Below are 7,947 nucleotides of genomic sequence, written 5' to 3' on the forward strand. Positions count from 1 at the left end.
TAGAGGGAGAAACCACCTGTACTTGACAAAGGCAAGGCCTCCGGGGTCTTGTAGGTCCTCTTTAGTGTATGAAAGTTCCTCTGAAACCTCCCTTTTCCTCACCTCCCCCAGCCCCATGGTATATAATCAGCCACCCTCACAACCCGGGGCAGCAGCTCTTTCTGCCCACAGGGCCTGTCCCCGTGCTGTAATAAACCACCTTTTTTGCACCAAAGTTGCCTCAAGAACTTTTTCTTGACCGTCGGCTCTGGACCTCACTCCACCGAACCTCACCTGTATTCCAAAACCACATCAGTTCTTGGTTTTTCTAGGGGTAAAATTCAACTAGAAACGTGCAGGTTTTCTATTGAAGGTTCCTGCCATCCCTACTGATAGAAAGGGTGCTGAGCGCCAATAAGAAAATAATTTGTTATTTAGGTCCTCGATTTGTCTTTCTCATCAGTTTTGGTGAACTTGGCCCAAACTTCCAAAAGCACAGTTTGTACAGCTTATTACTCTCTCCATGACTTCTGTGAGTTTCCAATCTTCCCAACTCCTAGCCCTCTCGTTTCTGTGCTGTGTCCATAAATGCTTCCCCAGTGTGGCACACACTACAGCTCCCCACAAGGAAACCCACCTGCAGTAAGAGAGCTCGGGGAGGACTGAGGGACGGGGAGGAGCTACTCTCAACCCTCATGTCCACCAGCTCCTGAGGCAGCTCCTCCCTAAGCCAGCCCATCCCTGTGCCCCCTTCAGATGTCCAGACTCTTCCCAAGAGTAGATCTGGTTTTCACTCGAGCTGCTTTTCTCATGGCTACAGACACCGCAGGCCTGCCTGCCCTCTCTGCCGGCCTGGAACCGATAATACCAATTTATAGCACCCTCCCTTGCTTCACACAGGAAAGGGAATCAACGGCTCTGATTCCATGAGGCTGACCTTCCAAGAAAAAATCTCCCCCAATGTAACCTAGTTATTTACCTCGCCTGAAGTTTCACTGATAGACCCATCAGGGGTTCCCAGCTGGGGACAATTTAGCCCCCATATCTCCTGGGGACATTTTTGGTTGTCGCTCTGGGAGGGAGGGATGACAATGATAAGAGAGGGAATGGTTCCTTCAGCCCAAAATGTCAACAGTGCTGAGGTTAACAAACCCTGAATTAGCCCATTTCTCTAGTTGCTTTGCTCTAAGTTCTTCCAATTAGGCAACAAGCAATCTTATTAAAACGTGGGAAGGGGTGGAGAGTGATGTGGTTTGGAATATAGGCGAGGTTCGGTGCGGTGGAGTCCGGAGCCAATGACCAAGAAAGAATTCTTGAGATGTCTTCGGTGCAAAATGGTTTTATTACAGCACGGGGACAGGACCGTGGGCAGAAAGAGCTGCTGCCCCGGGTTGTGAGGGTGGCTCATATTACACCATGGGGCTGGGGGAGGTGAGGAAAAGGGAGGTTTCAAAAGGATAGGACTCACAGGTTACCAGAGGTCTTGCCTTTGTCAAGTAAAGGTTGTTTCTCCCTCTAGCAAGGCCTTAGCGTTAAGATGGTTGGGGGCTTCCTGGAAGAATGTCACACAGACATAACTCCCAATGATGAGGGAACAGAAGGCAAGCTGACGACAGGCAGAAGCTGACACCCCACAGCCACCACCCCCCCATGGGATATATGTGACATTCCTCAGGCAGTCCTGGCCGCCTAAAGGAAAACACATAGTTAATTTATAGAGATTACAATCCTGCAAGACTTGAGTCTCTCTCAGTTTACAAAAGTCTTAGCAATTTACAAGAACAAAGCATTTCTAACAATAACCCAGCTTCCAGGAGGGAATGTAGACACAATTACATGTCCTTATAATCTGCAGCCCATTGGCAGATACTTGAAGTGGGCAGAGTGTAATGTTCCTCCAGGAAGCTCCTATCTTGCTGTGAATGCCTTGCTACAGGGAAAAACCACCTGAACTTGACAATGGCAAAGCCAGTGCTGTGAGTCTTCTCTAACTGACGAAAATCCTTTGAAACCTCCCTTTTCCTCACCTCCCCCAGCCCCATGGTGTATAATGAGCCACCCTCACAACCCAGGGCAGCAGCTCTTTCTGCCCACGGGTCCTGTCCCCGTGCTGTAATAAGACCATTTTGCACCAAAGATGCCTCAACAATTCCTTCTTGGTCGTCGACTCCGGACCACACCGCACCGAACCTCACCTATATTCCAAAACCCTACCACCAACAGACCGCTCTCCACCCAAAGTACCTCGTGAAGGTCACCGTTCTCCAGGGCGCGCTGTGCCCGAGGGAGACGAGGCCCCCATTCACAGCCTCCTTCTGGCCGCCTGAACACACACGCCAGGAGGGCAGAGCCCCACGGGGACGGTGCCCCAGCAGAAGTCAAGGAGTCCCTTGTGCGCCCGGGGGCTCCCCTGTCTCACAGCCCATCCTCCTCCGAAGTCGGGGTGAGGGTGCACTTTGTGGTTCAGTGGTATTTTTTCCTTTCTCTTGAAAGGGAGACTACCTTGCCAAAAATACATGAACTGCTCCCTTGTTTTTACGATGGAGAAAATGGTTTAATTATTTTACAGTTGCATCTGCATTAAAATGGCAGCAAGGAGGGGCGCCTGGGGCTCAGTTGGTGGTTTGGGCTCAGGTCCTGATCTCAGGGTCGTGGGCTTCTCGCACAGCAGGGGTCCGTTTCAGGATTCTCTCTTTTCCTCTGTCCCTCCTCCCCTCACCCTCACTCTCTCTCTCTCTCTTAAGTAAATACATCTTAAATAAATAAGTAAAATAAAATGGCAGCAAGGAACAGGGGGAGAGAGCCTAGGGGCCTCTTCCCCCCACCCCAGGGCTCCTGAAATGCTGGGGGCATCTGCAGGGTTCCAGGACAGGGTCTCCTGGGCTCTGAGCATCATGCACCCTGTTTAGTTTGTGGCCCTGCAGAGCCCAGACTGAAGGACCTGGAGACTGTGGCAGCCACACCAGGGTGGGCAGGCGCTCCCAGCACCCTCCGCGCAGGCAGTGGAAGGTGGTTCTCTTCCAGGCGCCGGCTGTTCTGCTGGCTCCTCTGTTCTGGCCGACACCCGCTTCCCTGCACCCTCACCCCCAGGGAGTGAGCCTTCCCTGCAGATGACAGACTTGAGGACCAATAGCAAGGGACAAAAAACAGCGGCTAGATAAACAATAAATTGGGGTGGAGATCCTGGGGGGACAGGGTGCTCTTGCACACATGAGCGTCTGTGCAGCACAGGAACCCCCTCCCTGCCGGCTCTGCGCCCGTCTGATCACGCAGGCCCTGTGTCCTCGCTTTCTCCACAATGGGAGCTGGGAGTTGGCACGACGGCCCCAAGGGGTCAGCTTTGCCAGGCTTTCTGAGCAAAAGCAGACTAAAAATTCCAATCAGCTCTCCACTCAGCCTGGTGTGGAAGAGGGAGGAAGGCAGAAGAAGAATCCGTAAGATCCTTTCCAGGTGTTCTTGCCAGGAACACTTGGTGGCCCTGGAAAGTGCCCAGTGTTCAGCATTTTCTCCATCTGTGGCCCCCTCACTGCAGTCACACTGCACAGCCAAACACCGTGTCCGTGCGGGGCTGGTGATGCAAGGACGCAGTCCCCACCACACCCCCAGACAGTGTGAGACCCGGGAACACTCTGCTTGACATCGGAGGCCACATAGCGGCTCGTTCACCTCACAGGAGAGGCCGGCTGAGGAGGTGGGGACGGAGTCACCCTTCCGTGAGTTCTCCAAGTTCAGTGGGTAAGAGAGTGGCACCAGGGAGGAACTGGTGGGCTGTAAACGGTCTGATCAAGGCCTAATATGCACATCAAATCGATTTTTAAAAAAGTAACCGCACGGGGGCGCCTGGGTGACTCAGTCGGTTAAGTGCCTTCGGTCAGGTCATGATGCCGGCATCCTGGGATCGAGTCCCGCATCGGGCTCTCTGCTCAGTGGGGAGTCTGCTTCTCCTTCTCCCTCTGCTCCAAACTCATGTTCTCTCTCTCTGTGTCAAATAAACAAATAAATGAAAGTAGCTTTTTAAAATATTAACCACACAAATATGATAAAATCCATTTTAAAAGTTAAAAATCGCTTCATTCCCACCTATAACAAGTCAGCTTTTCCGAGGTGCGCTCTAGGCTGTGTGAACGTTCCTGACTGACTGGAGAGCAGCTGTTTTGTTTCGGCTTTCTTGGGCTTCTCACCTCCCCAACCAGGCTCGTGGGCGGGTGGCCTCCGCCTGCCTGGACACCAGGCCGCAGCTCTCCACCGGCAGCGACGGACCTCATTACTGTGCGTAGCTCTTCCTCTCTGGCCTGTTCCCGGGAAGCGTCCCCAGAGCAGGGCTCATAACCCGAAGTGGATCTTCTCGGGGCTGACGCTGTGGAGCCGTGGTCGCCCGAGTAAGGCTCCAGCGGCTGCTGAACGCCTGGTGGTCCCGGCGACTGCGTCCCACCCTGCAGGCGCCTCGTGGACGGCACAGGACAGCCCTGTCCTGCCCCTGGCCTTAGAATTGCTTTCCTTAATTTCCAAATATAGGGGATTCCTGGTTACCGTCTGTTGCGAATTCCTAGCTCCGGCTGCGGCCCACGTTATCTGTGTGAACGCTGCCCTTGGAGCCTTGCGGCCGCTTCGCTACAGCTCAGCCTACGGTCAAATTGTGCAGATTTTGTGAAAATCCCTCCTGTACCGAGAACTTTTGTAGTTTCTGTACCCTGAAGATGTTTCTGATTTTGCCCTTTTCCCCCTTAAAACGCAGTAAGTGTAGCTGTCCGGTGACCTGTGTCTCATGACTTCAGTGTCTGATGTTTCTGGGAGTCTGTTCTGAGCTTTCTGCTGGTTCTAGTCGTGGGCCGTTCGCTGTAAGACGCTGCTGCCCAGGAGACACCGGGACGGTCTGAGGCCTTTGGGAGGGTCGGCTGTCACTTTTCCTTGGCACCTTGAGACATGGTCGGCCCAGGACTACTCGCCAATCTCACTATTTGGGGGTGTCTGGGCGCCTAAGCAATGTGAATTTGGGCTGCCGGACGTTCCCCCATTTTGTCCCTGCCCTGCAGTAACTTGGCAGCTGCTTTGGGGGGAAGGTCTGTTATTAAGACGATATCCAGGATTTTCCGTCGTTTTCACTGGGAGGCGAAGAGCCCGGGGCCACCCTTCCTGAAAGTAGGTATCCTGGTTCTTTGGTTAAGGTTCTCCAGTGACCCACACTCAGCGGAGGGCTCTGGAAACACGTTCCTGTCCCCGTGAATCAGTATTTGCCCTCCAAAAGCTGAATTAACCTGAAGTAATTTGAGATTGTCTTTAAACTTCTCTGTGTTGCGGAATAAGAATGAGGCCTGTTGCTTTGTTTTGACCTCGCTGGTCTCGTGGGAGGGCAGAGGGACATAAACTCCAAAGCCTGAACTTCAGGTTGTAGTCACAGGACACATACAAGGAGTTATGAATAGTAAGGGTTTAATTAACATATATCACTGCACAAATGCTTTGTAGCATATATTATATACACTGTAATGGTCAATTGTACTAATAGCCTTCACATATTCGGGGAGTCACCATTTCAAGGTATTTCTGATAAACTCAATATTCAATTCAATATTGAGCCAATAACTGATTAAGGCTGGAGCTGAGCATACAGGTATTATCTGAATAATCAAATCAAAATAGGCTTTGCTGTTTACTTTGTGCAAAGTATAAACAGAAACTGTGTAATGTTAAGTATTCAAACCTAGCTCAGTATAAAAAAATTCTCTACTTAAAAATTCACAAACTAGAAAGTGATGTCATGGATTGGATCTCAGAACAGAAAAAGAACATTAGTAGAAACTGACACTGACACTATTAATTAAACTCCAGACTTTCCAGTTTTCTACTTTTATGAGTAATTCTTTGTTATGTATAAATCCTTGTCAATGTTTCGGATTATTTCCTCAGGATAGATTGCAAGGAGTTACTGATTAACTGATTTTTCTGGTCTGACCTTGTTCAGAATATGTTAAGAAACAGGGAGCCTGGGTGGCTCAGCTGGTGGAGCGTCTGACTCTTGATTTTGCCTCAGGTCATGATCTCAGGGTCTTGGGATCGGCTCAGTGGGGAGTCTGTTTCAGGATTCTCTCTCTCCCTCTGTTCCTGCCCCCTCCCCCACCACATACACCTGCACACTCTCTCTCCTTCTCTCTAAAATAAATAAATACATAAATAAATAAACATTTTTAAAAAGACTATGTTAAGAACCAGACTTAGTTTGAGCCTGGATCGGTGGGTGTACCATGCGGCTGACAGTGATCTTTCTGGTTCAGTGTGGGCTACGTCTAGTTTTTCCAGACCCTCTGCTGGGGGACCCCACCATCAATCAGATTAGACAGCAAGTGTGGGTCAGTTAAGAGTAAACATGAACAGGGGCGCCTGGTGGCTCAGTCGGTGAAGCGTCTGCCTTCCGCTCAGGTCATGATCCCGGGGTCTTGGGCTCAAGTTCCGCATGGGTCTCCCTCCTCAGCGGGGAGCCTGTGTTTCCCTCTCCCTCTGCCTGCCACTTCCCTGCTTGCTCTGTCAAATAATTAAATGAAAATATTTTTTAAAAAGAGTGAACATAAGTCAGTGGGCAGAACACCGGCAAGAATGCAAATTGAGCCCACTCATTCATAAGGTGCGTCAGTACCAACGTGCGCATCATCGCCGCTACGAGGGCCCACATTGCTAAAAACAAAAACCCCAAAGACCTTTACACATCATGTATTCTGTCCAGCTTCCACTTTGCCCTCCGTCCGTGATCTATCACACAGCACGAGCATGCCTCCGTCCCTCAGTTGATTGGCAGTGATGTTGAGTGTTGCCCGGATAGGCTTCAGGAAAAGAGAAAGACAAGAATCATACAGAACCAGCCCCACAGTCTGAACAAAAAAATCTTGGAGTACTAGCTGGGGACTCAATCATTATCATCAATACCATTATTTCATTAATGGCAGGGTTTCCTGGAGCGTGTACTGAATGTTGGGCTCGACCAATGGCAGTAGCTGGGTAAAGAAAGTTATTTATTTATTATTATTATTGATTTTCTTTCTTTCTATAGTCAGATAAATATGACATGTAGATTTTATAGACTAAGAAATCTTTTTTTTTTGAAGATTTTATTTATTTATTTGACAGAGAGAAACAACCAGCAAGAGAGGGAACACAAGCAGGGGGAGTGGGAGAAGCAGGCTCCCAGTGGAGGAGCCCGATACGGGGCTCGATCCCAGGACCCTGGGATCAGGCCCTGAGCCAAAGGCAGACGCTTAACGACTGAGCCACCCAGGCGCCCATAGGCTAAGAAATCTTAGTGAAGCCTCATGTCTTCAAGTGCCAGCTGTATTTTTCAGGCAGTAATTCTTACATCTATCTTCTACTATATATGCATAATTTTCTGAAGTTATTACTTGTGAACTAAAATAAATTCACTTTGAAAAACCCAACTTTTTAACTATCAGTACATCAGCAATTTTACCAGCCTGCAAAGTCTTCTGCCAAACTTTTGAAGAGCATTGGAACCAGCTAAGTGCACCATACCTCGCCACCTAAAGCCAGACAGGAGAAAGTCATATTCTGATTTTATTCACATCTTACTTTTCCGAAGTCTGATTCAATTTAGGCTTAGCTAGTTCTCTTTCAGACCAACAGCCACTGAATCACGCTCATATGCAGAACACAATTCTTCATAAAATGCCCCTTGTCTGTTGTGTTCTGTTTGCCGACGCCCAGCTCGACCGCGAGCCCCCAGTCACTGATCCTGCACCACAAGGTTTCCGTGATGGGTATGGTGACATCACGACGACCGGCAATTTGAGATGAAAATAATATTGCCATTTTGTCATTAGCCAATTCCTCTAATCACGTCACCTCTAAAATTATGCCTATGATTTCGACAAAGATGAACAACCAGCAGATATTCTGGCACCACAGTCCTTCATCTGTGTCATGGAAAACCCGTCCCAACCAGATAAAAGCCACAGAGAGGAA

This window comes from Ursus maritimus, unplaced genomic scaffold, assembly GCF_017311325.1.
Source record: "Ursus maritimus isolate PB19 unplaced genomic scaffold, ASM1731132v1 scaffold_10, whole genome shotgun sequence".
Lineage (NCBI taxonomy): Eukaryota > Metazoa > Chordata > Mammalia > Carnivora > Ursidae > Ursus > Ursus maritimus.